The sequence below is a fragment of the Leuresthes tenuis genome, unplaced genomic scaffold (genome assembly GCF_036924035.1).
Source record: "Leuresthes tenuis unplaced genomic scaffold, fLeuTen1.0.hap1 SCAF_14, whole genome shotgun sequence".
Classification (NCBI taxonomy): Eukaryota; Metazoa; Chordata; class Actinopteri; order Atheriniformes; family Atherinopsidae; genus Leuresthes; species Leuresthes tenuis.
This window is the reverse complement of record NW_027325368.1, coordinates 31,527,818-31,534,122: the sequence shown is the minus strand read 5'-3', so window position 1 is coordinate 31,534,122 and position 6,305 is coordinate 31,527,818. Positions and strand designations below refer to the sequence as shown.

The window sequence follows — 6,305 nt, the reverse complement described above, 5'->3', positions numbered from 1 at the left end:
CAGCACAGCACAGCACAGCTCTCATCTGTGTGTGTGTGTGGACGGGCAGAAGACGGGCAGCAGCTGGGCACCCATCAAAATTTCTTCAGAAATTTTCTAGTTATTATTCTTCCGTTTCCGTCACGTTTTTCGGCGCGTAACTCGGCCCGCAGCGAAGGTCCGACTAAAATAAAAAATACATGGCTGCGTGCGCGCCGATGGGCAGAAGTGTGCTATTACTTTTCTCTCTCATTACTCGACCGGAATAGCGGATAAATGGGAAAAAGCGGGCAAATTGTCAATGGGAAAATGAATGGAGAAGGCCAAAAAGAGGCAGTTTGGGGCTCGAAGAGCCCCAAACTGCCTCACATTGGAGGCCTCTGAACTCAGCCATACAGCGTCACACACACATCATTCAAAGTTTGTGTGTGACAGGAAAGACTCAGCTTTAACTGTGGTAAAGGGCTTGTTAATAGCTTATACGGCTTTGACACAACGGCAGTTTACGTTTTAGGTGTCCAGAGGAGGTCGTCTAATGTCAGTTACACTCTAACTGTCACTCTAAAAATCTTTAAAAAACAATTTCTCGAACAAATGCCTCTCACGTCCAAAATATCTGCCTGATCTTGATAAATTATACATCAAAACGTAGGTATTTTAGTTGTCTTTCACCCAATGTGACTGTCATTGAGCTGGGCCTCACAGATTTCTCACAAATCCCCTCTGAGCGCAGAGAGGGAACATTCCATCCCATTATAAAACGGCCGAGCCCTGAAATCAGTGTGAAAAATCATTTTAAAACTGCCATAATAAAGGAGCCACGGGGGTTAGAAGAATAAAAATGACACCGCTGGCTTCCCCCGGGCCTTCTGGCGCTCACGGTGAAAGAATTATTCGGATACGACTTCTACTTTTCGAACAGCGAGCGTTTTGTTCCAGATTTCTGCCTCAATATGAAAACCCCATGATTTTAAGGGGACAAAGTGAGGTGCAGAATTCGGCAGTTGGCAGTTGGCAGGCACAGCTGTTGCCCATAGCAACTAATGCTGACCACACCCAAGAAGGCTGCCCTGTTCTATCACAGCTGATGAGGGCAGAGCCAAGATGGCGGATGAGGGCAGAGCCAAGCAGGCTGGCCTGCTGTAACAGCATTATGCCAGCCTGTTTTATCTGTGCTCCTAATACAATATAACATGACAGCCTCTGTCTGTCAGCAGGCAGCCAAAACTGTGAAAACAGCTTCATGCCAGCTGCTCACGAGACAAATGCGCGCGACAGCGCGCACTGACCCAACAGCGTCATGCTAGCCGCTCACGAGACAAATGCGCGCGACAGCGCGCACTGACCCAACAGCGTCATGCTAGCCGCTCACGAGACAAATGCGCGCGACAGCGCGCACTGACCCAACAGCGTCATGCTAGCCGCTCACGAAACAAATGCGCGCGACAGCGCGCACTGACTCATATGCTTTCCATTATGATCAACACATCTATCATAACAGCGTCATTCTAGCCCTCACGAGACAAATGCGCGCGATAGCGCGCACTGACTCATATGTTTTCCATTATGATCAACACATCAGCTGTGATAACAGGTTCGTGCCACTCACGAGACAAATGCGCGCGACAGCGCGCACGGACTCATATGTTTTCCATTATGATCAGCTATCAACAGCGTCATGCTAGCCCTCACGAAACAAATGCGCGCGATAGCGCGCACTGACTCATATGTTTTCCATTATGATCAACACATCAGCTGTGATAACAGGTTCGTGCCACTCACGAGACAAATGCGCGCGACAGCGCGCACGGACTCATATGTTTTCCATTATGATCAACACTTCAGCTGTTTTAACAGCTTCATACCAGACGCTTGACGACACACGTCAGCAATTCCACTGTTTTCATTGGTTGTTGGATCGTCACTTCGCCCCTGCTTCTTCGAATATTCTTGAGTAGTCTTTCTGTCTGGCGAGCTTTGTTCAGGTAAGATCTATTTTTTGCTTGGTTTGGTTATATTGAACATTATCTGTCGTTGATCGTGGCGGAAATATGACCGTCCTCCAGTTAAATAAAGACGAGGTATTTGCTAATTTTCCTTCCGCCGATGTTTCGGTGTGGCTGCCTTGTTTAGCATGCTACACTATTAGCCCGCTGTCTGGCGTGGAATGCTGTGAAAGCTATGAATTTACGTTGTGGTTATATTGAACATTATCTGTCGTTGATCGTGGCGGAAATATGACCGTCTCCCAGTTAAATAAAGACGAGGTATTTGCTAATTTTCCTTCCACCGATGTTTCGGTGTGACTGCTTTGTTTAGCATGCTACACTATAAACCCGCTGTTTGGCGTGGAATGCTATGAAGGCTATGAATTTACGTTGTGGTTATATTGAACATTATCTGTCGTTGATCGTGGCGGAAATATGACCGTCTTCCAGTTAAATAAAGACAAGGTATTTGCTAATTTTCCTTCCGCCGATGTTTCGGTGTGGCTGCCTTGTTTAGCATGCTACACTATTAGCCCGCTGTCTGGCGTGGAATGCTGTGAAAGCTATGAATTTACGTTGTGGTTATATTGAACATTATCTGTCGTTGATCGTGGCGGAAATATGACCGTCTCCCAGTTAAATAAAGACGAGGTATTTGCTAATTTTCCTTCCGCCGATGTTTCGGTGTGACTGCTTTGTTTAGCATGCTACACTATTAGCCCGCTGTCTGGCGTGGAATGCTGTGAAAGCTATGAATTTACGTTGTGGTTATATTGAACATTATCTGTCGTTGATCGTGGCGGAAATATGACCGTCTCCCAGTTAAATAAAGACGAGGTATTTGCTAATTTTCCTTCCGCCGATGTTTCGGTGTGACTGCTTTGTTTAGCATGCTACACTATTAGCCCGCTGTCTGGCGTGGAATGCTGTGAAAGCTATGAATTTACGTTGTGGTTATATTGAACATTATCTGTCGTTGATCGTGGCGGAAATATGACCGTCTCCCAGTTAAATAAAGACGAGGTATTTGCTAATTTTCCTTCCGCCGATGTTTCTGTGTGCCTGCCTTAGCTTAGCATGCTACATTGTTAGCCCGCAGCCTGAACTTGAACGCGCTCGACGGCAAAAGCTTGTTCAAATTGAACTTGTTGGAATATGAATTTAATGAGTTTATTTCAGTATAAGGCTTGTGTTGACCAGTTATATTGAACATTATCTGTCGTTGATCGTGGCGGAAATATGACGTCTTCGAGTTAAATAAAGACAACGTATTTGCTAATTTTCCTTCCGCCGATGTTTCTGTGTGCCTGCCTTAGCTTAGCATGCTACATTGTTAGCCCGCAGCCTGAACTTGAACGCTCTCGACGGCAAAAGCTATGTGCTGGTGTCGAATGAGTCAGAATGTGAATGCATTGTGATTTGAACAGAATATGGCTTGTGTTCAGTGCTCATTTTGCTTATTTATCCATTTTTATGTCTATTTATTCATCTATTTATTCGTCTATATATTCTCAAATCATGAGCACTTTTGAATTATAATCATGGTATTTTATTTGACAGTTGGCAATTATGTTAATTATTGTACATATCTTCCAATCAGTGAAATATGAACTTTGAGGATCATGGCTTAACTAGTAGAGTGTGATTCCTCCTGATTGCTGTACCGTGCTGGCACGGTGATGCTTTGACAATTAGTTTATCATCCTTGACCATGTTTTTGTGAGAAGAGTATCATGAGTTTGTTTAGTTTGAGAGCTACACCACCAGTGATGAGAAGCTCAGAGAAGGCAGACAGGACAGAGACGGAGCAGCTTCAGTCAGACAGAGAAAAAGATGAAACTGAGGTAAATGTTGGAGTCAAAGGTTCAGAGTTACACCTCACACTTCACTCTGTTTAACGTGAATCCTTAACTCATAACATCACCAGATTGTTCCATTTATTCATTAGAAGTTATCATGCTTTTGTTTTTCTTCTGTCAGAGAAACCAAACACCCCCCCCCCCCCAGAAAACACTGATGCAGCATCTTCGGTTGGAGAAGCAGGACCTCATTAGATGTAACGCTGCACATACAGGTGAGACTTCTACATGTATGAAGACAGTGTCAGTGCTTTTCATCATGTGTGCTTGGTGCTAATTTCATGATTGTTGTCTCCAGCTTTTAAAACATGAGCAACCAGCATGAATCCAGACTACAGTCATCATGCAGATGCTGCAGAGACAGACAAAAAGGTCTAAAGTAAGTACTGACACTTCCCCTCACAGCTCACATACAGTAAGGATGTCTGTTTATGATTAATGCTGTTAATGATTGTGTGTCCAGCTTTCCATCTGAGGTCCTGCTGAACCGAACACCTGCCCTTCCACAGGAGGATTCAAACTGCATCGTGACGTGTCCAAGGAGAAGAACTATGAAAAAAGGTGAGTGTTTTTATCTTTACTCAATACATTGATTGTACTTTGGATATTTTTTGTGATGAATCAAAAACAAGAAAATTTATCTACATGAAACTCAACATTTGGTTTCCTCTCTTTTTGTCTTATGAAGCAGAGAAGGACTCCCATCAGCTGCAGTGACCCAAACAACCTTCAGCAACCACAGATGTGACCGAGGACTCCGATGAAGACTGGAGTTTCTATCACCATAGGACAGAGGTAAGAAGACGGGCAGCAGCTGGGCACCCATCAAAATTTCTTCAGAAATTTTCTAGTTATGGGTGCCCCATGCCATAGGCAGGGCACACATATTACTATTGCTCATACTTATTATTTTTCCGCTTCCGTCACGTTTTTCGGCGCGTAACTCGGCCCGCAGCGAAGGTCCGACTAAAATAAAAAATACATGGCTGCGTGCGCGCCGATGGGCAGAAGTGTGCTATTACTTTTCTCTCTCATTACTCGACCGGAATAGCGGATAAATGGGAAAAAGCGGGCAAATTGTCAATGGGAAAATGAATGGAGAAGGCCAAAAAGAGGCAGTTTGGGGCTCGAAGAGCCCCAAACTGCCTCACATTGGAGGCCTCTGAACTCAGCCATACAGCGTCACACACACATCATTCAAAGTTTGTGTGTGACAGGAAAGACTCAGCTTTAACTGTGGTAAAGGGCTTGTTAATAGCTTATACGGCTTTGACACAACGGCAGTTTACGTTTTAGGTGTCCAGAGGAGGTCGTCTGATGTCAGTTACACTCTAACTGTCACTCTAAAAATCTTTAAAAAACAATTTCTCGAACAAATGCCTCTCACGTCCAAAATATCTGCCTGATCTTGATAAATTATACATCAAAACGTAGGTATTTTAGTTGTCTTTCACCCAATGTGACTGTCATTGAGCTGGGCCTCACAGATTTCTCACAAATCCCCTCTGAGCGCAGAGAGGGAACATTCCATCCCATTATAAAACGGCCGAGCCCTGAAATCAGTGTGAAAAATCATTTTAAAACTGCCATAATAAAGGAGCCACGGGGGTTAGAAGAATAAAAATGACACCGCTGGCTTCCCCCGTCCCTTCTGGCGCTCACGGTGAAAGAATTATTCGGATACGACTTCTACTTTTCGAACAGCGAGCGTTTTGTTCCAGATTTCTGCCTCAATATGAAAACCCCATGATTTTAAGGGGACAAAGTGAGGTGCAGAATTCGGCAGTTGGCAGTTGGCAGGCACAGCTGTTGCCCATAGCAACTAATGCTGACCACACCCAAGAAGGCTGCCCTGTTCTATCACAGCTGATGAGGGCAGAGCCAAGATGGCGGATGAGGGCAGAGCCAAGCAGGCTGGCCTGCTGTAACAGCATTATGCCAGCCTGTTTTATCTGTGCTCCTAATACAATATAACATGACAGCCTCTGTCTGTCAGCAGGCAGCCAAAACTGTGAAAACAGCTTCATGCCAGCTGCTCACGAGACAAATGCGCGCGACAGCGCGCACTGACCCAACAGCGTCATGCTAGCCGCTCACGAGACAAATGCGCGCGATAGCGCGCACTGACCCAACAGCGTCATGCTAGCCGCTCACGAGACAAATGCGCGCGACAGCGCGCACTGACCCAACAGCGTCATGCTAGCCGCTCACGAAACAAATGCGCGCGATAGCGCGCACTGACTCATATGCTTTCCATTATGATCAACACATCTATCATAACAGCGTCATTCTAGCCCTCACGAGACAAATGCGCGCGACAGCGCGCACTGACTCATGTTTTCCATTATGATCAACACATCAGCTGTGATAACAGGTTCGTGCCACTCACGAGACAAATGCGCGCGACAGCGCGCACGGACTCATATGTTTTCCATTATGATCAGCTATCAACAGCGTCATGCTAGCCCTCACGAAACAA

At 45.4% G+C, this 6,305-nt stretch overlaps 1 long non-coding RNA gene across 1 annotated transcript; it reads left to right on the top strand.

Annotated features, from left to right (window-relative positions):
- The first annotated feature begins 3,973 nt into the window (after positions 1-3,973).
- LOC140269321 (uncharacterized) lies at positions 3,974-4,372 on the top strand. Its single transcript, XR_011907601.1, has 3 exons — positions 3,974-4,041; positions 4,125-4,205; positions 4,290-4,372. It is a non-coding gene; the product is annotated as an uncharacterized lncRNA (long non-coding RNA).
- The last annotated feature ends 1,933 nt before the right edge of the window (positions 4,373-6,305 follow it).